Source organism: Hypanus sabinus, chromosome 9 (assembly GCF_030144855.1).
Source record: "Hypanus sabinus isolate sHypSab1 chromosome 9, sHypSab1.hap1, whole genome shotgun sequence".
NCBI lineage: Eukaryota > Metazoa > Chordata > Chondrichthyes > Myliobatiformes > Dasyatidae > Hypanus > Hypanus sabinus.
In genome coordinates, this window is record NC_082714.1 from 142,602,260 (window position 1) to 142,627,585 (window position 25,326).

Sequence of the window (25,326 nt, forward strand, 5' to 3'; positions counted from 1 at the left end):
CTCTTAAATATATCCAATGAACTGGCCTCAACTGTTTCCTGTGGCAGTGGATTCCACAGATTCACCACTCTCTGTGTGAAGAAGTTTTTCCTCATTTCGGTCCTAAAAGGCTTCCCCTTTATCCTTAAACTGTGACCCCTTGTTCTGGACTTCCTCAACATCGGAAACAATCTTCCTGCATCTAGCCTGTCCAATCCCTTTAGAATTTTATACATTTCAATAAGATCCCCCCCTCAATCTTCTAAATTCCAGTGAGTATAAGCCTAGTTGATCCAGTCTTTCTTCATATGAAAGTCCTGCCATCCCAAGAATCAATCTGGTGAACCTTCTCTGTACTCCCTCTATGGCAAGAATGTCTTTCCTCAGATTAGGGGACCAAAACTGCACACAATATTCTCGGTGTGGAATCACCAAGGCCTTGTACAACTGCAGTAGATCCTCCCTGCTCCTGTACTCAAACCCTTTTGCTATGAATGCCAACATACCATTTGCCTTTTTCACCGCCTGCTGTACCTGCATGCCCACCTTCAATGACTGGTGTACAATGACACCCAGGTCTCGTTGCATCTCCCCTTTTCCTAATCGACCACCATTCAGATAATAATCTGTTTTCCTGTTCTTGCAACCAAAGTGGATAACCTCACATTTATCCACATTAAATTGCATCTGCCATGAATTTGCACCTCACCTAACCTATCCGAGTCACCTTGCATCCTTTTAGCATCCTCCTCACAGCTAACACCGCCGCCCAGCTTCGTGTCATCCGCAAACTTGGAGATGCTGCATTTAATTCCCTCGTCTAAATCATTAATATATATTGTAAACAACTGGGGTCCCAGCACTGAGCCTTGAAGGTACCCCACTAGTCACTGCCTGCCATTCTGAAAAGGTCCCGTTTACTCCCACTCTTTGCTTCCTGTCTGCCAACCAATTCTCTATCCACATCAATACCCATACCCCTAATACCGTGTGCTTTAAGTTTGCACACTAATCTCCTGTGTGGGACCTTGTCAAAAGCCTTTTGAAAATCTAAATATACCACATCCACTGGCTCTCCCCTATCCACTCTACTAGTTACATCATCAAAAAAAATTCTATAAGATTCGTCAGGCATGATTTTCCTTTCACAAATCCAAGCTGACTTTGTCCGATGACTTCACCTCTTTCCAAATGTGCTGTTATCACACCTTTGATAACTGACTCTAGCATTTTCCCCACCACCGATGTCAGACTAACCAGTCTATAATTCCCCGGTTTCTCTCTCCCTCCTTTTTTAAAAAGTGGGGTTACATTAGCCACCCTCCAATCCTCAGGAACTAATCCAGAATCTAAGGAATTTTGAAAAATTATCACTAATGCATCCACTATTTCTTGGGCTACTTCCTTAAGCACTCTGGGATGCAGACCATCTGGCCCAGGGAATTTATCTGCATTTAATCCCTTCAATTTACCTAACACCACTTCCCTACTAACATATATTTCCCTCAGTTCCTCCATCTCACTAGACCCACGGTCCCTTACTATTTCCGGAAGATTATCTATGTCCTCCTTAGTGAAGACAGAACCAAAGTAATTATTCAATTGGTCTGCCATGTCTTTGTTTCCTATGATCAATTCACCTGTTTCTGACTGTAAAGGACCTACATTTGTCTTGACCAATCTTTTTCTTTTCGCGTATCTATAAAAGCTTTTACAGTCAGTTTTTATGTTCCCTGCCAGCTTTCTCTCACAATCTTTTTTCCCTTTCCTAATTAAGCCCTTTGACCTCCTCTGCTGGTCTCTGAATTTCTCCCAGTCCTCCCTCAGGTGTGTTGCTTTTTTTTGCTAATTTATATGTTTCTTCTTTGGACTTGATACTATCCCTAATTTCCCTTGTCAGCCACGGGTGCACTACCTTCCCTGGTTTATTCTTTTGCCAAACTGGGATGAACAATTGTAGTTCATCCATGCGATCTTTAAATGCTTGCCATTGCATATCCTTTAAGTCAACCCTTTTAAGTATCATTTGCCAGTCTATCTTAGCTAATTCACGTCTCATACCTTCAAAGTTACCCTTCTTTAAGTTCGGAACCTTTGTTTCTGAATTAACTATGTCACTCTCCATTTTAATGAAGGATTCCACCATATTATGGTCACTCTTACTCAAGGGGCCTTGCACAACAAAATTGCTAACTAACCCTTCCTCATTGCTCAATACCCAATCTAGAATGGCGTGCTCTCTAGTTGGTTCCTCAACATGTTGGTTCAGAAAACCATCCTGCATACATTCCAAGAAATCCTCTTCCTCAGCACCCTTACCAATTTGGTTCACCCAATCTATATGTAGATTGAAGTCACCCAGTATAACTACTGTTCCTTTATTGCACACATTTCTAATTTCCTGTTTAATGCCATCCCCAACCTCACTACTACTGTTAGGTGGCCTGTACACAACTCCCACCAGTGTTTTCTGCCCCTTAGTGTTATGCAGCTCTACCCATATTGATTCTACATCCTCCAGGCTAATGTCCTTCTTTTCTATTGCGTTAATCTCCTCTCTAACCAGCAATGCTACCCCACCTCCTTTTCTTTCCTGTCTATCCCTCCCGAATATTGAATATCCCTGGATGTTGAGCTCCCATCCTTGGTCACCCTGGAGCTGTGTCTCTGTGATCCCAACTATATCATATTCATTAATAACTATCTGCACATTCATTTCATCCACCTTGTTACGGATGCTCCTCGCATTGACACACAAAGCCTTCAGGCTTGTTTTTACAACACTCTTAGCCCTTATACAATTATGTTGAAAAGTGGTTCTTTTTGCTTTTTGCCCTGGATTTGCCTGCCTGCCACTTCTACTTTTCACCTTTCTACTTTTTGCTTCTAACCTCATTTTACACCCCTCTGTCTCTCTGCACTTGTTCCCATCCCCCTGCCACATTAGTTTAAAACCTCCTGAACAGCAGTAGCAAACGCTCCCCCTAGGACATTGGTTCCAGTCCAGCCCAGCTGCACACCGTCCTGTTTATACCTGTCCCACCTCCCCCAGAACTGGTTCCAATGCCCCAGAAATTTGAATCCCTCCCCCTTGCACCATTTTTCAAGCCACGTATTCATCTGAAATATCCTCCTATTTCTACTCTGACTAGCACATGGCACTGGTAGTAATCCAGAGATCATTACCTTTGTGGTCCTGCTTTTTAGTTTATCTCCTAACTCCCTAAATTCACCTTGTAGGACCTCATCCCATTTTTTATCTATATTGTTGGTACATATGTTCACCACAACCACTGGCTGTTCACCCTCCCATTCCAGAATGTCCTGCAGCCGCTCAGAGACATCCTTGACCCTTGCACCAGGGAGGCAACATACCACCCTGGAGTCTCATTTGCGGCCGCAGAAACGCCTATCTATTCCCCTTAAAATAGAATCCCCTATCACTATAGCTCTCCAACTCCTTTTCCTTCCCTCCTGTGCTGCAGAGCCACCCATGGTGCAATGAACTCGGCTGCTGCTGCCTTCCCCTGATGAGACATCTCCCCCAACAGTATCCAAAACAGTATATCTGTTTAGGAGGGAGATGACACGCTGCCTAGTGGCCACCCCTTCCCTTTCTGCCTGTATAGCCTTTACCTGCGGTGTGGCCAACTCACTGAACGTGCTATTCACGACTTTCTCAGCATCGCGGATGCTCCAGTATGAATCCAATCCAGTATGTCCTCTTCTTATCTGTAGCAAAACTTCTTCTGTTACATGCCTCCCCTTCTGTTATAAATAATTGTAGTATCTGGACAGACTACATCAATAACCACCTTTCAGAAGCTGAAGTTTCCTGCACCAAATCCCTGAAGATACGGGATATAAACCATGGCCCATTTAGTGTTTCATAACTCAATGTGGCTCCACGAGATGCTCATATTATGAACATAAACATTGGTGGCAAGAAGCACTTTCCAAAGTGCTTACATGTACACTATGTAAAGGTTCCCATTTACCTTTCCCTTCCTGCTGTGGTCATTACTGTCCTGGCAGTTATTCACGTGTTTGCCTGGTGTTGATGGCCACGGTCCCTCCTTGCCATGCTCAGAGTCCATTCCCACTCTTCCTTCCCATCAGGGAAACAAGACTATTTACCTTCCTCACCTGTCCTGTAAAAGGTCATAACAATCTGAACATCCAAGTCATCTGCTCTTGGGCAACCAGCTCTTCTCAAAGGCTATAATGATGCATTACCTGTACTGTTTTTTTCCCCACTATTACCACAAGGATCTTCCTTCTAGCACTTCACTCAATTTTCATGGAAAATACTTGGCCAGCAGATATGACTGCAGAAACCCTGCAGAATACTTGATCCAGGTCCAGGTTTTTACAACCTTTAGGAAATGTATTTCTTACAAGTGCTCTCTTAAAGCCCCAGTATCTTCAGTTTCCCAAATCAGCTGCTGGCTTTTCATGATTTAGCAATGTTTTAATTTCTCAAGATCTTCAAGTCTGCTCAATTGTCTTGTCTTGACCATACTGCACCAACTGCCACCACTGGGCTATAAACATGCAGGAGCAGAGTGTGGTTAAGTGCCTTGCTCAAGGATATAGACACTGCCTCAGCTGAGGTTCGAACTAACGGCCTTCAGATCACTAGCCCAAAGCCTTAATCACTTGGCCACACACCAAAGTGAACAATTGAACATGAGGGATCCCACATGTGGAATACTTGTAATGTGATCATTACTACTGACTGGAAATCAGGGCTCTGGGAAGAAACATCAGCTGCTGTTTCAACAAGCTGTGCACACTAAATGAATTGAGCCTGATCTGAACTGGAAGTCTGATTGATATCAATTGAGGAAGAAGATAGAAGTGTGACTTTGATGCATTACAGGCCACCAATTGTCATAATTTAAATTCACATGTGAAGAATTAACATGCCAATAGAATATGGCAATTGATCATGAATCAAACATCAAAACAAATAAACCTTCAAAAGAGTAAGTGGGAATGTTGAGATAGAAAGGGAAAACTGAAGAAAGGAGGAAGAAGAAATGTTTTGAGGTGGATGTTCTCATGAGTTTCCACACTATTGCATATACGCAAACAAAATGGAATAAACTTCCTTCCTGGAGATTGTAGCAAATCTGCCACTCAAATACAGTTCAAATGCTTCAAATATTTTGTTAGAATGTACAACAGGTACTGGATCACACAAGAAAATATTTGGCAATATGGACCGACATATTTAGATCATATATAGAATATTTTAGCACTTGCATTTAGGAGCTGCTGGCAAATTTCCCAATAAGCAAGAGTATTAACAAGTTATATGCTTGTTCCTCTGTGAACTATTTTCACTTGGACAAGCTTATACCTGCCTAAAGTAATTAGTAATTACCTGCCAACAGGGAAAGGAAGGAGAACAATGTTATATAATTATGCACAAACTTAACTTTATGCAAAATAAACCAGTTTCCAAAAGATTTTCATGAGACACAAGGTATGGTGAACTACAAATACCTGTCCGGACACGTCCCCCTTGCTGACTGCTCCTTTGGCTCCTCCCACAGACCCCGGTATAAAGGCGATTGGGGACACCGCCCCAGCCTCAGTCTCCAGGATGCAGTGTGGTGGTCAATTACTGTTTGTTCGTTCTTCTAGCCAATAAAAGCCTATATCTCGCCTCATGTCTCCGAGAGTTATTGATGGTGCATCAATTTTATTGGCTGGAAGTTTTAAAACATGGAAAGTATTTTACGTCTGGAAAAATTAGACTTGGACCCCCAAGCTCCAGAAGCAGCTCTTGCCTTTGAACTCTGGCTTGCATGCTTCCAATCATGCTTGGAAGCGATTCCAGTGACTGAGACTGCCACAATGTACAAAATCCTACTATCCAGAGTAAGTACGAAAGCATTCTCTCTTATCAGAGACCTGCCGACCTACCAGGGGGCACTGGACGCCCTCAAAAGACAGAACCTGCAGCCGGTGAACACCATCTACGCAAGACATCGCTTAGCAATGCGGCGACAGCAAACCGACGAGTTGAGTGGGCAGTTTCTCCGAGCCCTACAGACACTCATGCGAGCCTGTGACTGCAAGGGACTGACGGCGGAACAACATGCAGAACTGCTAGTACAGACACCTTCGTTATGGGGATCAAGTCAGTGTACGTGCACCAGCGGCTGCTGGAAAATGCCGATCTTACGCCCGGCGATCGAGACGGCCGACACGCTGGAAGCTGCTCTGCACAACGCTGACCAGCCACGCGATCCCCTGCCAGTTCCGTGGACACTGCAGACCTCGCCACCCGCGAATGAATTCACCACTGCTGCTGCCAGTCGCGAGTCCACGAACTCCCCGAAACTGACCACAGCTGCTGCCAGTCGCAAGTCCGTGCAGTGTTACTTCTGCGGACTTGAAAAGCTCCCCCAAAAACGCTGCCCAGCCTGAGAAGCTACCTGCTCCAGCAGCGGGAATAATGGCCATTTCACCAAGGTCTGTAAGTCTAAACCACGAGCAGGGTCGGGCAGCGCTGCGTGTGAGGCATGGGAGCCGCCATCTTGCCTGCCCGCCTCATGTGAGACATGGGGGTGGCTATCTTTGTCGGCACCACCACGCCTCGCCCCCGACCCACCAGTGCTTACCGGGCACCAAGACAGCGGTTCAACTCTGGCCTCCGTAACCCTCGACCAAAGCGCTCCACACCAGCTTGCAAGGTCAATGATGGACATCCTGGCGGAGGGGCACAGGACTAGCTACCTGTTTGACATGGGCAGCACTGAGAGTTTTATTCACCCGGACACAGTGCAACGCTGTGGACTCATGACATGGCCGGTAAGCCAGAGGCTCACCATGGCTTCTGGGTCGCATTGAGCAGACATCCGGGTGGGTTGTGTAGCGTCATTGGTGGTCCAGGGCACAGAATATCGGGACTTTGCGCTACTGGTCATACCTCAACTGTGTGCTCCTGGGCTATTGGGGCTGGACTTCCAGAGCCACCTCAAAAGTGTGACAATGGAGTATGATGGGCCCCTCCCACAACTCACTGTCAGGAATCCTCAGTTTTGTGGGACTTCGTCATATACCCGCTACTGACCACACACACACTGACCCGCACATCCCACCCAGCACCATGCCGACAGCTGCGCTACCGACACCACTTGCAGCCTCTCCACCCTCAAGATCCCTCCCCCATTGCTGTTCGCCAACCTGACCCCTGACTGTGAACCTGTGGCAACTAAAAGCAGGAGGTACAGTGCGGGAGACAGGGCCTTCATTCAGTTGGAGGTGCAGCAGCTGCTCAGGGAGGGGATCATTGAGCCAAGCACAAGTCCTTGGAGGGCCCAGGTGGTTGTTGTTCGGACTGGGCAGAAAAATAGGATGGTCGTGGACTATAGCCAGACCATCAATAGTTTCACGCAGCTTGTCGCGTACCCCCTACCCCGCATCGTGGATATGGTCAACCAGATAGCTCAGTACAAGGTGTACTCGACAATAGATCTGAAATCCGCTTATCACCAGCTCCCCATCCACCCAGAGGACCGGTCCTACACCACCTTCGAGGCGGGCAGCAGGCTCTATCACTTCCTGCGCATCCCCTTTGGTGTCACAAATGCTGTCTCTGTCTTCCAGAGGGAAATTGGCTGGATGGTGGACCAGTGCCAACTGAAGGCCACATTTCCCTATCTGGATAATATCACCATCTGTGGTCACAACTGGCCGGATCACAATGCCAACCTCCAACAATTTTTCCAAGTGGCCAAAGCCCTGAACCTTACTTATTACAGGGACAAGTGTGTGTTTGGAACCACCTGACTCGCTATGTCGTGGAGAACGAGGTCATTGGCCCTGATCCCGACCGGATGCGCCCCCTGTTAGAAGTCCCTCTTCCCACCACCCTCAGAGCCCTCAGACGGGGCCTGGGCTTCTTTTCCTATTACGCCCAATGGGTCCCCCATTACGCAGACAAGGCCCGCCCCCTGGTCAAGTCTACCATATTTTCCATCTCTGCCGAGGCCCGTGCGGCCTTCAGCTGAATTAAAGGGGACATTGCCAAAGCAACGATGCATGTGGTGGATGAGACCATTCCCTTCCAAGTAGAGAGTGACGCCTCCGATTTCACGCTGGCTGCTACCCTCAATCAGGCAGGCAGGCCAGTAGCATTCTTTTCTCGTACTCTTCAAGGCCCTGAAATTTGGCACTCCGCGGTGGAGAAAGAAGCCTAGGCCATAGTGGAAGCTATTAGGCACTGGAGGCACTATCTCGCCGGCAAAAGGTTCACCTTGCTGACTGACCAGTGCTCAGTTATGTTCATGTTCAGCAACCAACAGCGGGGGCAAAATCAAAAATGGTAAAATTTTGCAGTCGAGAATAGAACTCTCCACCTACAACTATGATATCCTGTACCGGCCCGAAAGGCTCAATGAGCCCCTGATGCCCTATCCCAGGGAACGTGTGCTAGCGCACAGCTCGACCAGCTATACGCCCTCCATGCACATCTTTGCCACCCGGGGGTCACCCGATTTTACCATTTTGTGAAAGCTCAGAACCTGCCGTACTCCCTGGAGGACATCAGGACAATGACCAGGGACTGCCAAATTTGCGCTGAGTGCAAACCGCACTTCTACCGCCCTGACACGGCGCAACTTGTCAAGGCCACCCGCCCCTTTGAGCGACTGAGTGTTGACTTTAAGGGCATCCTTCCCTCCACTGACCGCAATGTCTATTTTCTCAATGTTATCGACGAGTACTCACGGTTCCCCTTTGCCATCCCCTGCCCCGACACCACTACCACGTCAATCATAAAAGCCCTGCGCCAGCTCTTCACTCTGTTTGGATATCCCTGCTATATCCACAGTGATAGAGGGTCTTCCTTTATCAGTGACGAGCTGTGCCAGTACCTGCTGGCTAGGGGCATTGCTACTAGTAGTGTAGCGGTGTGCTACACGCAGCGCTAAAATTACGACACGGAGTCGGTAACTGCAGTCGAAGGAAAAAAACTTTATTCGAAAACTTCAGCCTCACTTTTAAGCCTCTGTCAACTGGCCCCCCATGGCACAGAGGCTCCAAAGCTCTGTGCTCGCAAACCCCCGTAGGCTATCTAATTGTGAGTCGGTTCGGATACGCTAGGAAATGGGTCGCCACAGTAGGACCACGAGCTATAATCCCCAGGGAAATGGACAGGTGGAGAGGGAGAATCCCACAGTGTGGAAGGCCACACTTTTAGCCCTTAAGTCAAAAGGGTTGCCGGTCCCAGAATGGCAGGAGGTCCTCCCTGAGGCTTCCACTCTATCCGCTCCATTATGTACGCCCACCAATGCCACCCCTCATGAGCGCCTATTCTCTTTTCCCAGGAAGTTTGCCGCTGGGACAACCTTACCGGCTTGGCTGACATCCCCATGGCCAATGCTGCACCGGAAACATGCGAGGAGCAATAAATATTTCCTGCTGGTCGAGAGGGTTCATCTTCTACATGCGAACCCCCAGTATGCCTACGTGGTCTCACCTGATGGGTGGGAGGACACGGTCTCCGTCCGCGACCTGGCGCCCGCAGGAGCAGCAGACCACTACCTCGAACACTCCACGGTAACTATGAACCCTGTACCCGAGGTGACACTGCGCACACCAAGCCCTACATAGACTCCTCATGACACTCCTATACCAGGCATCTCACACATGCATATGCCAGGTGCCTCGCACACGCATGAGAGATCACTGACGCCTAGTGGGCTGACACCTCCAGTCAGGCCGGAACCAGCACAACCACCGTCTCCGGTGCAATCACAGCCAGTGCTACGTAGAGCGCAGTGACAGATTCGACCACCTGATAGACTTAACCTGTAAATATACTTGTAAGAAACTTCGCCACATGGGGACTCTCTTTTTAAACAAAGGGGGGCTGAATGTGGTGAACTACATATACCTGTCTGGACACACTCCCCCTGCTGACTGCTCCTGTGGCTCCTCCCACGGACCCCGGTATAAAGGCGATTGGAGACACCGCCCCGGCCTCAGTCTCCGGGATGTTGTGTGGTGGTCACTTGCTGCTTGTTCTTTCTTCCAGCCAATAAAAGCCTATATCTCGCCTCATGTCTCCGAGAGTTATTGATGGTGCATCACAAGGTTTAGCTCCTGAATTTCTGTTCCCAAGTCCTGCCAAAGCGTTACAGCTAGAAACATTGACTAGAAACATAGATGTTGCCTGGCCTGCTTAGTTCCTCCCGCATGTCGTGTGTTGCGTTGAATTAACTGAGCTTCAATATGTATAAAAATAGTCATAACACAGACATAGATAATACAGGCTTGTGGTGACCCACTTTCTGCACAGGCAAACCGGCTCACAAATAGCCAGCGTGCAGGGGGAGACTTTGGTAATGCAACTCTGATGTCATTTCCGCCTGGAGAGGGTGGGCACTAGGGATTAAATGCCAGCGCCGCAAAGTTTAAATAAACTAGTCTCGAAATGACTTACCAACTGCATGTCGTTATTTCAGCGCTGTGTGTAGCACATCGCTACTTTGGTGACCCCGACGGTCCAAATGGGATTTGGACCAAAAATGACCGACTCTTCATCTGTTCATGCAGTTTCGTTAAAACTGCCAACTTTCTGGACGCTGCGACCACGCATGTGGTTTAGCCAAGCAGAAGCCCAGTTCCAGATTCTGCAGATATCCTCTGATTCCATGCTTACTACCACGTGGTGAGCGCCCTTGACCAGGAGATGGCCGCCCAGGTTGTGGATTTCATACAGTCGTCCCCGGAAGAAGGCAAATATGAAGCATTCAAGGCACTGCTCACTGGGACCTTTGGCCTCTCACGGCGTGAGCAGGGTGCCCGCCTGCTTCACCTGGACGGCTTGCGAGACAGACTGCCGTCAGCATTGATGAACGAGCTGCTGGCCCTGGCTGACGGACACAAGCCCTGCCTCATGTTCGAGCAAGCGTTCCTAGAACAACTGCCCAAGGACATACATCTGTTGCTGGCCGATGCAGATTTCAGTGACCCCCAGAAGGTGGCAGCCCGGGCAGATGTGCTGTGGAAAGCCAAGAGGGAGAGCGTGGCGTCCATCTGTCAGATTACCAGGCCACTCACCCAACAGCAGACCAGACTAGGCCCGACAGAGGGACGCACACAACACAGAGGCAGGAGTGAGGAGGCCAGTGAACAGTGGCACAAAAGCCCACCGCTGTCGCCCGCCCTGCAAGGGCCAGAGTCAGCTGCTACTAATGATTATGGTTAAATTTGCGTGGCACGGACTTCGCAAGCAGGTCAGTGATTGGGCCAGAATGTGCGCGCAGTGCCAAACAGCCAAGGTGCAGCGGCACACTAAGGCCCCGCTGCAGCAGTTCGAACCCACCCACCAGAGGTTCAACCACATTCATGTGGATATCATGGGCCCCCTACCAGTATCCTGAGGAGCGCGGTACCTCCTAACTATGGTAGACCAGTTCATGAGGTGGCCAGAGGCGGTCCCGCTCACCGACACATCTGCCGATTCCTGTGCCCGAGCACTGATCGCAACCTGGGTAGCATGCTTCAGGGTACCAGCCCACATTATCTCCGACAGAGGCGCCCAGTTCACCTCCAGCCTGTGGTCGGCTGTGGCCAGCCTGTTGGGAACGCAGCTACACCACACAACTGCCTACCACCCACAGTCGAACGTACTGGTGGAACGCTTCCACTGTCACTTGAAGTCAGCTCTCATGGCCCGCCTGAGAGGACCTAACTGGTGGACGAGCTTCCCTGGGTCCTGCTTGGAATTCGTACAACGCCCAAAGAGGATCTGCACACCTCATCAGCCGAGTTGGTGTATGGCGTGCCCCTGGCCGTCCCGGGAGAGTTCATACGAGCCCCAAGGGGGCAAGAGGAAGAACCCACAGCAGTCCTGGACAGGCTACGCGAAAGGCTCGGCAACCTGGCCTCCATACCAACTTCACAGCACGGACGGACCCCGACCCATGTACCCAAAGACCTGCAGAACTGTAAGTTTGTGTTTGCACGAAGGGGCGGACACCGGGCACCATTACTGCGGCCGTACAAGGGGCCATTCAAGGTGATCAACAACAATGGGTCCACGTACGTTCTGGACATTGGGGGAGAGAGAGGAGATTTTCACAGTGGACCGACTCAAACCAGCCCACGTGGACTTGGCGCAGCCAGTCGAGGTTCAGGCACCGTGGCGCAGAGGCAGACCTCCCAAACAGAGGCTGATCCAGACGGTGGACATTGGGGGGTGTATCGCCGTTCCGGGGGGGGGCTGTGGTTATTTAGCAACCCACTTTCTGCGCAGGTGAACTGGCTCACAAATAGCCAGCACGCGGGGGGAGACTTTGGTAATGCACCTCTGACGTCATTTCCGCCCGGAGAGGGCAGGTGCTAGGGATTAAATGCCAGCGCCGTGAAGTTTGAATAATCTAGTCTTGAAACGACTTACCGACTGCGTGTCGTTATTTCAGTGCTGTGTGTAGCACATCGCTACAGGCTGTTCCAAAGTTACAAATGCCTGAACTTGGGATAATATTTATGATTAGTACATATTTTACAGTACCTGAATAAGCACACAACCATAAGATATAGTAGCAGAATTACACCATTTCATCATAGCAAATCCAATTTTCCTCTCAGCCCCAATCTCCTAACATTTCCCAATATCCCTTCATGACATGACCAATCAGGAATCTGTCAACCCCTGCCTTAATTATACATAATTCTGAGGCCAAATTCTCTTGCCTTAGACTCTCCCACCATAGGAAACATCCTCTCCACATCCACTCATTCAAGGTCTTTCACCATTCAATAGGTTTCAATGAGGTTACCCCTCATTCTTCAGAATTCTAGTGGATACAAGTCCAAAGCCATCAAACGCTCTTCATATGACAAGACATTCAGTCCTGGAACCATTTTTGTGAATCCTCTTTGAACTCTCTCGAGCTGCAGCACATCCTTTCTTAGATAAGGGACCCAAAACTGCTCAGAATACTCCGAGTGAGGCCTCACCAGCGCTTCAACATTACATCCTTGCTTTTATATTCTAGTCCTCTTGAAATGACTGCTAACATTGTATTTACCTTCCTCACCACAGACTCAAACTACAAATTAATCTTTAGGAAATCCCGCACAAGGACTCCCAAGTCCCTTTGCACCTCAGATTTTTTGTATTTTCTCTCCAACCTCAGTAAGACATAATGTTTTCAAGTTCAAAATTACACATGTTCTTTCCTACAAAAGGCCAAACTAGTTCCCTCTCTCCACACTTTTCATAATAACTGTTCTCAGTCTTATGTGCTTTTGATGTTGTTCATTACTGTGGAGGTATTGGTTATTATATTAAGTATTTTTTGTGTATCTTCTGACTTGTGCACAAAATTTACTCATAGATGTCTATGTAAACTGAACCCAATCATTATCTGTTGATGGCCTGTACTCCGATTTTCTTTGCTTTGCACAGAATGGATAATACAAGTGGCTAAACAAAGAAAAACATTATAAATGTTACATCTGTAACTATACTTTGTTAATGGATGCCAACGTGAAGTCCAATAGCAGGGCTAGGTCTAGCTCAGTTCACCAGCAAAAACACTTGGGAAAAATCACCATTTTAGACCCAACCTTATAAAACCTTGATTTGAGACCGAATTACAGCAAATGATGTTGGCTTCAGACCATTGTTCATCAGTTTCCACTTCCCATATAAAGTCAGTGGCCACTTTATTAGTGTAGTGGTCCTGAATGTATTTTCCTGGTCTTCTGCTGCAGCTCATCAACTTCAAGGTTCAATGTGCTGTATATTCAGAGTTGCTCTTTTGCACACCACTATGGCCGATGCCAAAACTATTGTTGGCAGAATTTCTGATGGTGACAAAGAGGTGTACAGGAGGGAGATGGATCAGCTTAAGTGGTGTCACAACAACTATCTTGCACTCAACCTCAGTAGGTCTAACAAATTGATTGTGGAATACAGGAAAGAGAAGTCAAGACAATACACACCAGCCCTCATTATGGGATCAGCAGTGTTAAGTTCCTGGGTGTCAATATCTCTTAAGATCTATCCTGGGCCCAATATCAATACAATTACAAAGAAGACACAACAGTGGATACAGAGTCCTGCTATTTACTGTGCAGCAGATCATTGGTCATAATCTTCCATTTTGAGAAACAACCAGACACAACCCTGTCTCCTTCCACAAGCCAACCAGCTAGATCACCCCATATCCCATATGATCTATCCAACTAGACCAGCCTATGCAGAAGCTTCACAAAAGCCTTACGAAAGTCCATCTAGACAACATACCCTGCCCTAATCATCAATCCTCTTAGTGATCTTTTCAAAAAAACTCAAATTTGTGAGACATTATTTTCCATACACAAAGCCATATTGACTTCAGCTCTTGCTTTTCCAAATGCAAATATATCTGTTTTCTTAGAATACCTCCAGTAACCTTCCAACCAACAATGTTAGTTTCACCAGCCTATCGCTCCCTGACTTGTCCTCGCAGCCTTACTTAAATAAAGGTATTCGTTACCCTCCAGCATCTCATCTTTGAATACTTCACATATGCCTAAGGAAGACATAAATTTTCTGCCAGGGCCCCTGCAATTTCTTCCGTAGCTTCATCCTATGATACACCATAAGACCCTGGGAATTATCTTTCTTTACATGCCTCAATACCTCCAGCACTTTTTCTGAGTATGTTCTCAAAAAATATTTAAACTTAAGATAGAATTTTTTTTATTATAAAAGGTCACATTGCCTCATACCTCCTTTATTATTAATATAGTACAAATACATTGAATCCTGTTATCTACATTGGTTGTTCCTGTCTGCAGAAGTTATTAGTATGAGGAACCTTTGAAAAGTCAGAGATCAGATTACATCTCGTGTGCAGATGTGATGAGATCATAGTCATAAATTTCCTTCAGTAAGCTTTTTTGGTTTATTGTTCCTTATTAGAGGAAGTATTTGCAGTAAGAAAACTATCTTCCACACTTTTGGCAGCACAAAGTATATCTGACTCAGATCTTTGAGCAATCATTAAATTAAGATACAAAAGCACTTATAAAAGTATTTGTCATTGTAAAATAGAAAATATACCCTGTTTAAGAGTTGAAATCACATAAAATGAATATTTTCAAAAACTGTAAAAGAAAAACGCATTCATATTTTAATTATGATGAATGCATTAATCTGCTCTTTTCCATAACAGATGCTTATTCACCTTATGTTTTTCCCATTGCATTTGTTTCACATTTGTAATGAAACAATCGATAACTGCAAATCTTCCTTCACATTAAATGCAAACAAGTTGGGCAGGCTGTGTAATTAAATTATACTGCATAGTTTGCTTTTACTGATCTAAAACCATGGCTCTTGCAATGCTTCTTGGCAAAGGCACTCCCTTCACATGAATTCCAACAGTTGTGATTAGATATCATTGTAAAGTTACAACCCTTACATTTAAATCAGGACTTCAAAAAATGTGTGCAAGATTCCTAGGCATATTTAAATAATCTGATATCCCAGCAATTTGACAGTATGCTTTCAAATTTCAGTACAGGGACAATCTTCTTACAGTAACTTCTCATTACTGGATTCCTCAAGCAGTTCCAAGCTTATAAATGCAATTTCACATCGCATTAAAAATTGTATAAGTGTAGTCTCGAACTTCAATTTGAAGTCTTTAAATCTCCCCATTAAAAAAGATATTTATTTCAGTTTTATCAGTTTAGATCCATGTTAATGAAGAGAGCTGCAGCAGCAGAAGCCCCCTAAATAATCATTAAATAAATGAAATGCATACATACAAGGTGGATTCCAGTTAATTGGGACACATCAGGACCAGTACATTTTGGCCCAGTTAAGTGGCTGCTGCAATTAATCAAAATTTCATGGAAATTGTTCAAGAGGTATAAAGATAACAAACTACCATTTAAGAGAGTAATAAATTATGTACTTAAGTGAAATACAGAACAATACCTATACAGTACTATTAAAGTGCATTAGTTCCTATTACTTGTCAATGGAGGAATTCATCCAGAGTATGCTGCTGTGTTCTTTTGAACAAAATCAGTCCAGACAACTAGTGTAGATAATGGACAGCCTTCATACAATGCTTTTGATGATTGCATCCTCCAAATCTTCATTTTCATTGTAACATTTAATACCTTCAAATTCTCAACAGTTCCTAATTCATTTCATTTTCACTCCCAGCCATTTCCAGCATCTCCAGCAAATCACAGCTCAAAACAGTTCTGAACAGTCTTACTGCTTATTTCTCACCAACTATCAACAATAAAAATCTCTGCTTTTTGAACACAAACACGTGTAACTCCCGCTAGTTAAAAGCTGTTCATTCTAAGCTTGCTGTAGTGTCTAATGCAATTGCACATGACTAACATTAGTTAGAGACTGTTCGGCTACAGTGTCCTATCCCAATTAAGCTGCCGAGTGTCCCAAATAAACCAAGGGAATGCTGGCTACTTTTTCCAATTAGTTTTTGTTCTTTGATAGTTGTCGCAAATAAACAGCTGCCCCAATGCCCCAGTTAACCGAAATCAACTGCATTAATAGATCATATGTTTAAATTGGCTCTATAAAGCAGTTGAAATGGAGGAGCACTTTAATATTCAATAGAGTTGAATTTATCTCAACTGAAGAAAGCCACACACCCACAGATGGTGCTTGTTATATTAAATAAACACTGTGGAGTATTCATAATTGGCATTTGCTTTGAATTAAACTATTGATTGGAAAGAAAATATAGAACAAGTGAAACAGTCTGCAGAATTCACAAACTCATTGGCTATTCATAAAAAAGGCCACTTAAGACAACTGAACTCTCCTTCAAACAGCTACTCACCATGAATTGTGTTAATTTCCAGTAGCAGTACTTAAACAAAGAAGTGGTAGTAAGGTTCAAAAAATAAATGTTAATATTTGTCCACTAAGTATAGCATTTCTTTACAACTACATTGTAAATTGCAAGAAATAGGTTTCAACTGTTTGGTACAATTTTGCAGATATCAAACCAAATTAAATTCAAACACTTTTAGATTGCTGATCAGGATGAGTAAGGTCACAACTTATTAATAGCATACCCATTTTACAGGGCTCATGTGAGTAACTTCAAGAACATTTGGAAAAGAACATGTTTGCTACGCATTCAATTATTTCCATAACATTTTTAATTCATAAATTCACTGAAGCTAACTGGAACAGATAGAAAATATTAAAAACATCATTAAGATGCCAATTCCCTATAATGAGCACAAGCTTTCTTGTGCTTCCAACTGAATAGAAACTTGACAGAACTACCTGATTGACTCCAGACTTCTGACATAATTCAATGCCTGGGATAGGGAAATAATTATTTTCCTGGTTCTACCCTCCCAAGTCAACATCCATTGCTTTTCAATTAATGGTGCAACCAACCTCACTCTGATGGACACGTTTTCTATGCATGAATGCAGAACATTATCATTACAGCGAAAGAGCCCTGGTAAATTCTGCAACCATGGATGTTCATAAATTTGAGCCTGATGATGTGCTTACTTGATATCTACTAATGGATTACTGGGTGACAATGAGGAACAATGAGGGCTAACTTCTTTCAAAGCATGGGGGCGAGGATAATTATAGCTCTCCAATAATAAACTTCCTTCCATTAGTTGAGATCAGTAAATTTAACATGCTTGGAAATTAAACCTTAGGACCTCCTGCACTAGATAAATTCTTCATTCATGAAGTCATAAAAGGGATTGAGGCAGCTGTAACCTTTTTTTAAACCATGTCTCACTCTTGCCCAACTTGAATTTCATAAGCAAATAGAAAAGAGGTGCATTAAATTTCTTAATCAGGGTGTTAATCTGAGTGGGTGAACACTTAGGAGAGAAGCTCTAGTCAGTCCACTGTGCCTGCCATTCTAAATTGACATCATACTCTCAGTCTGTCACCTCCAGTACTGTCACACTGAGGCCCAACACAAGCTTGATAAACAGCAGTTTATTTGTTGTCAGGGCACGCTGCAGCCTATAGGACTTACCAACAAGATTTCCGAAGGAACATCAGTCTGTTGGCATCCCTGCCTCTGTAGGTTTGAGTCACACTCCAGATACACAAACAAAAAAATCAATGCTAGCACACCCACGCACTGCAAATGGGAGTTTCCCTGTGGAAGCTGCTGATCACTTGATAAGCCATTCTCCAAGATACCTTCCAAGTAAGCATGTAAATGAAAAAGATTCCGTGGTCATAATTTCAAAGAATAGGAGCAATCCCTGATCCCCTTCCCATGGTGATCTCTCAATACCCCAAATTTCCAGCATTTGCAAATTCTTTGTTTTCTTTTCATAGGAGGTTATCAGCAAACGAGATTCTATAAGTTCTATATTATTACAGTAACTGTGAAGGACCTTTGAATATCCAGATACTGTTAAAAGCTTCTTAAAAGTGCATTTAAAAAAACTACTAGAACTGTATTGCTGTTTAGTATACGTCAGAAACAGCAGGCAAGATTCCGTCTCCTCAATTTATAACCAGTGCTTTATAAACAAGCTCTAATTTTATAAACAAGAGATTCTGCGGATCCTGGAAACCCAGAGCAACAAAATGCTGAAGGGACTCATCAGGTCCGGGCAGCATCTACAGAAACAAATAAACAGTCGACATTTCAGACCTTGATCCTTCATCGAGCCAGGATTGGAATTGAAGAACCTCTTCTTCAACTCTCCACTCCAGGGCCCCTGTACATTTCCAACAGAAGACTTTTTCTTCAATTATTTCAAGATTAAGCTAAAAAAACATTTGCATTTGAAAATAAATTTCATTCATGTCAGTAACAATTTACATACTGTAACACTGAAATACAAGAAAATCATTCCCATAACCTCGTTTCATGCTGAACTACTGGGTTTCCAAGCTGGGGTCCACAGCCGCCTTGCTTAATGGTATTGGTCCATGGCATAAAAAAGTTTGAGAACCATGATTTTCCTTCATGCTCTTATCATATTTTTATAGTAGAGGGCTATGTAGGAGGAAAGGGTTGGATTGATCTTAGAATAGGTTAAAAGGTTCACACAAAATCATGGGCTGAAGGGCCTGTAATGTTCTATATTCAATCATTTTATTTGAAACCAATGCATCTCCCATAGCTCACGTGTAATTTGAAATCCAGATTCAGATTGTACTGTTAGCTGCTGACTAGTCCTTTATTGCTAAGCTTTAGAATTCTCTCTTGAAGCCTCCCTGTTTCAACCTCTGATTCCTCTTTGACAATAATGCTGAAATTCTACCACTGACAATATGTTTGCTTTAACATTCCTTTGGGGAGCTCAACATGTTTCACTAATACCCACCTGTAGGGTGCCTTAAGACATTTTTCTTTGTTTACTTATTTTAACTTTTTTACCATAAAGTATTTGCACTGGAGTAAGGAATAAGATTCATAATTACTTGGTTGAAATTGTGGGAAATTCTGGCACACCATGTTTACTGTCCATTCATATTTTATTAGTAAAACACTAGCAAGCTTTTACTTGTACTGCTGCATTCTTTGTGATGATGGTGCTTCCATACTGTACTTAGGGAATTTACAAATATTAGTTTTGCATTGAAAAGAGTGTTAAACATTTTCAGAAACTAGGCAAGGTGAAATGTGAATTAACTGGAATTTCCAAGTCGCCTTCCAGTTGATATGATCACTTATAAATCTGGCAGTAACTCATAAGTCTCTTTACTTGTCATGAGAAAACCTAATTTGGTATGTTAAAATGTTGGACAGATATCGATCCAGAAATAAAACATTCTATCTAAAGCTGAAAAGTGAGAAGTAACAATTCTTCCATAAGAGTGTCAGGAAATTATTAACATTGGTGAAAGAAATGATTACCACCTTTTCTCAGAGTTCAGTTGAACTGGACTCTTAATCCATTCCATACACCAATGTGGACATCAGAGCTTCAGTATCAGCCAACAATGTAATTGGTCTGACAGCATATACATGACTTTAAAAAAACAAGTCAGTGGCTGGATGTCCTCACATTTGACTCCTTGTAGAACAACCACATTCTTTTTTTTCTTTTCCAATATTATTATTGATTTCTTACAGAAAAAGAATACAGAGTACAGGAGGATATATATCATATATCAATTTCAATATACTGGGATCACACTTATAGCCTCATTACCCCATATTCAAGTAAATCAAATTGAATCATATCATTGAAAAGTAATAATTTTATTATACAAAACCCAATACCAAGAAAAGCTGTTTGGTAACGAAAGGAAAAAGGAAAAAACAATATCCTTATCATATTGGGCTTGTACACACTGGAATTAAGGAGATTGAGAGGTGATCTGATTGCAACTTATAAGATTATTAAGGGATTGGACAAGATAGAGGCAGGAAATATGTTCCAGATGCTGGGAGAGTCCAGTACCAGAGGGCATGGTTTGAGAATAAGGGGTAGGTCATTTAGGACAGAGTTAAGGAAAAACTTCTCCCAGAGAGTTGTAGGGTTCTGGAATGCACTGCCTTGGAAGGCAGTGGAGGCCAATTCTCTGGATGCTTTCAAGAAGGAGCTAGATAGGTATCTTATGGATAGGAGAACCAAGGGATATGGGGACAAGGCAGGAACCGGGTATTGACAGTAGATGATCAGCCATGATCTCAGAATGGTGGTGCAGGCTCGAAGGGCCAAATGGTTTACTTCTGCACCTATTGTCAGTATAGTAAAACATATTATTAGCCAACATCTGTGCTTGACAACAAATCAAAGATTTTGAAAATAATTCAAAAAAGGTCCCCACAATGTTAGAAAGTCTTGTCTTGATTCAGAAATTGAACAATGAATCTTCTCTAAATTTAAGCATGACATCGCTTAGCCATTGAGCATGAGTAGCTGGAGCAACATCCTTCCACTGAAGCAACAATGCCCTCCTAGCTCTAAGAGAAATAAAAGCCAAAATGTGCAAATCAGGTGTCTCCAAGATAATATCTTTTCCTCCAACAATACCAAATAAGGCAGTCAACGGGTTTGGTTTAAAATTTACTTTAAAAAGTACAAAAAAAGTTTGAAATACTTCCTTCTAGTATTTTTCAAGACTCGGACACATTCATTAATATGAATTAATGAAGCCTGTCCATGGTTACATCTGTCACAATAGGGAGATATATCCGAATAAAAACAAGACAGCTTATTTTTAGTCATGTAGGCCCTATGGACCACTTTAAATTGTACGAGGGAGTGACGGACACACAACAATGAGGTATTAACCAATTTTAGAATTTCATTCCCAGGTGCCTCAGAAATTGAAGTCTGTAAATCTTGTTCCCAGAGATTTTTAATTTTGTCTAAAGGAACGTTTCTCATTCCCAACAACAAACTGTAAATGTTAGATAATGTTCCATTATGAAAAGGTTGCAAATTAAAAAGTCAGAAGCTGGATATCCTCACATTTGACTCCTTGTAGAACCACCACATTCTAAACACAAGGAGCACAGAGCAATCTCCTCCAATTTTTGGGAAAGATGCATCTCCAGTAACGACTAAGACACCCGGTAACATCCAGAACAAAGCAGCCTACTTTTTAGTACTATTATCCATGGTCATAAATGTTCACTCCATCCATCACTACACACTTGGAGTCTGTGGTATCAACAAACACATTGCAATAGTTGTATAAGGCATTGGTGAGGCCTAACTTGGGAGTACTGTATGCAGTTTTGGTCACCTACCTACAAGAAAGATAGAAACAAGTTTGAAAGAGTGCAGAGAAAATTTACAAGGATGTTGCTGGGTCTGGAGGACCTGAGTTATAAGATTGAATAAGGTAGGTCTGTATTCTTAGAATGTAGAAGATTGAGAGGAGATTTGATACAGGAATACAAAATTATGAAGGGTATTGAGAGGGTAAATGCAAACAGGCTTTTTCTGCTGAGGTTGAGTGGGACTACAACCAGAGGTCATGGGTAAGGATGAAAGGTGAGAACTTTAAGGGGAACATGAGGGGAAACTTCTTCACTCAGAGACTCATGAGAATGTGGAATGAACTGCCAGCACAAGTGGTGCATTCTAGCTCGATTTCAACGTTTAAGATAAGTTTGGATAGGTACATGGAAAGTAGGGATATGGAGGGCTGTGGTACGAGTGCAGGTCAATGGGAGTAGGCAGTTTAAAAGGTTTCAGCATGGACAAGATGGACTGAAGGGCTTGTTTCTGTGCTATACTTCTGAATGATTCTATGACTAATGACTCATCAAATCTTCTTTGACAACAGTTTGCAGACCTTTGATCACAAACTCCTTGAAGAAAGAGAGAAGAAAGTACATGGGAACCAACCCACCTCAAATCACTTTTTACTTTCTAAAGTCTTATTGGTCATTGCTCAGTGCCAAACCTTTCTGAAATTCTCTGTTTGGACCCTTCCAAACATTTTTCTATATCTTCCATCGTACCTGGGTGGCTCCTGCTATAGTTACAAAAAGCCTCCTCTCTATCTGTAATGAATCATACCATCCCACTTGTTTTTTCTTAGACTATCTGTAGACTTTGATATCATCAACCATCTTTCTTCCACAGCACTCTGCCTTTATCTAGCTGGATGCTTGGATACACTACTCACTTACAGCCAGAGCACCACCTGTAAGTACTTCATTTACTCTTCCTATTACCTATCTACATACAAGCCCTTGACAACCTCATTCAGATATTATCAGTTTGCATGTGCCCATTGATAAAACTCAGCTTTATCTCACAACCAACTGTCTCAGCAAGTCCACAATCTAATAGTATCCAGAACAAAATGAGCTGTGTGGGCGCAGTAGGTTAACTCATCCAACCATCCGTAGCAAGGAAGTTTTCTTTTCTCAATGTATAGATGGCACAAAGCCACAGGGCCTGAATCATGAAGCTTGATATTCATGTTGCTCTTGTCACTGTAGTTTGCCTTAGTGGCTTGAGGGGAATGCAGTGGTTTGCTGCCAACTCTGGCGTGCCACCCATTAACACACGTGCTTACAATGTAAGCCATGTTGTCACACAAAACCCTTGCTCTGACTTGGCAGAAATGGTGTTTTTATTGCCTGGGTGAATACCAAATGGTACTAATATTGATTTATACTCTCCATTTTCCTGTACACTGTCAAATAATGTTAGATCAGGATGTTGTTCTTTTAAACTTTGGGAACTAATCACTTACAATAGTTACTGTCACTACAGTCTGAACTGGTAGCATTGACTTACAACTTTTGCCTTCACAGAGGCTGACTGATCAACTAAGTTCCAACAGCATTGGGTTTTTTTGTTCCCTATTCCAATATCTACAGTCTTTTTCTATCTTTACTATCCCAATATTACAATAATTCAAAGGCTATGTTTTTATGCCATATGTCAATATTAGTCTACAAGCACTCTCTCTGCAATAAACTGCACTGTCTGTTGCAAAACAAGGGCATAATTACAGATTAAGTGGCACCATTTGAGTAAGTTATACAGTGCTCCTCTCCAAAACAATAATAATTCCCTAGAACACTTCTCTTGAACATAAAGTCCTTTTTGCACAAGTTAACACAGCAACGCCACCAGTTCAATTTGACCTCAAAGATTAATCAACAGGTGCTTGGTGCTGCAAACTTCGGGCTGATTATAAAGCGGGAGTTCTCAGCCCGGAAATGCTGGTTTCCACAATTTAGATTTTGCTTAAAAAAATCGTCCGCCATGAAGTTACTTTTAGGTCAAGCCTTTTTTAACCGAGCAGAAGACTATAACATCAATGCCAAAAATAATCAGCATGGCCTTAATCCAAACAAGGAACTAAAACTGGAAACCCGATCGTCAAGCTGCTTCTTGTCTGTGCATTTGTCTTACTGAAAAACAAAACTGAGAGCGCACCTGGATTCAGTTATTTCCTAATGCCTGTTTCTTGAAAGAGGGAAAACAGCTAACACTTGTCCCCTGCACCCCCAAGTAATTCTGACCCAGCCCCTGAAAGGGCAATGTGTAAATCAACCAGACAACTCCATGGCAACCGAACCAGCTACCATTAGCAACCAGATCGAGCTGAGCAGCTGTCATTAAGCAGAAGTTAAAACCTTCCTGTCGCTACTTTCCTTGTGGAAATAACTCTCCACATACATATATTTTTTAAAAGCACTTACATTCAAATAGTAGAAGAAGCGGAGGGCAAGAACTGGGAAGGCAGCAGTCCAATTAAATGGAGGCGATCAGGCGGAATGAAGGGAATGGTTACCGCACCTCGGCGATTGCCCTGTGCAAGTGAGGGGGAGCAGCGAGAGAGGAACGAGTGGTGTGCAGAGCCCGCCTGACGTCAGTCTCCTGTTGCAACCCAAGCTCTGCTTAATTGCTGCCAAACAATTCCTTTCCGATTGACTGGCGGTGCATTCGTATCGCGCGCGAGTGTGTGAGTGCACCAATTCGGGAGCTCGTTTCATTCCTGCCATTCGGCCTCCGAAACTCTTCGAAGTTACTGGCTACTTTCTGTTTCATTTAGGATCCCCCGCACCCGCACCCGCAAAACAACCCACTTCAGAAAACAAAACAATTGACTTGCTTTCAGAAGAATTCATTTGTTTAACTTTGCGGCTGTCAGCAATTTTAAATCGGGACTGCAGCCTAACAACCACCTTTTGCAAGAAAAGTGTCCGACTGACGTTAATTAGAGGTAGGGCTAAAACTGAATTCACCTGATGAACTCGAAAATACTCCCGCGAGTGCGAGGTATTTGCACCATTTCTGCCCTAATCCCTTCACTCATGGAGTTGTTCTGGCAGCTGGTTTCTAGCTTCTGGAGCTGTATATTTTCACAATTTATATACTTAGAATTGCACTAAAGTCTGAGCGCACAAACTCAATTGCTTAATTATTTTTATTTATTAATAAATAATGAAAAAATTAGCTTCTTTTAAGTCTTCAAATATCAGAATCAGGTCTATTGTCACTGACATGTCGTGAAATTTGTTGTCCTGCAGCAGCAGTACAGAGCAAGACATAAAAATTACTGAAAGTTACAAAATTAAATGAACAGTACAAAAAGATGAAAAACAAGATGGTGTTCATAGCTTCAAGGACAGATGCAGAAATTGAGATTCTAGTATCCCATCTAACTTATCCCACTGAGGACAAATTCATTGCCACAGTCTTGATCCTCCAGGTTCATATCCTATTTTAATTTAGCAGAGGTAGAGGCTCCTGGTGCTATCAGGAACATAAAACATTCCAATGCTGGAAATCACGGCTCGGCAGGTCATGGGGGCTTTCTGTTCCATTCTCTCTCAGCTTGCTCAGTTTCATTGGCATGAAGCATCTGAGCTATCTGCCCAGCCATCTTCATGATAGGAAGAA

At 43.7% G+C, this 25,326-nt stretch overlaps 1 protein-coding gene across 3 annotated transcripts in view; it reads right to left on the reverse strand.

Annotated features, from left to right (window-relative positions):
• Window positions 1-24,351, reverse strand: part of LOC132399865 (rho GTPase-activating protein 18) — a 133,254-nt gene extending 108,903 nt beyond the window's left edge. Inside the window, exons 1-2 of one of the 3 annotated variants that reach the window (XM_059980716.1) lie at window positions 24,123-24,351; window positions 18,642-18,708 (exon numbers count right to left, since the gene is read on the reverse strand). The gene's annotated coding sequence lies outside the window, so the exon portion shown is untranslated. The remainder of the gene's footprint in view (window positions 1-18,641; window positions 18,709-24,122) is intronic. The other 2 variants (XM_059980715.1, XM_059980714.1) reach the window with 2 other exon arrangements.
• Between the last annotated feature and the right edge of the window lie 975 nt (window positions 24,352-25,326).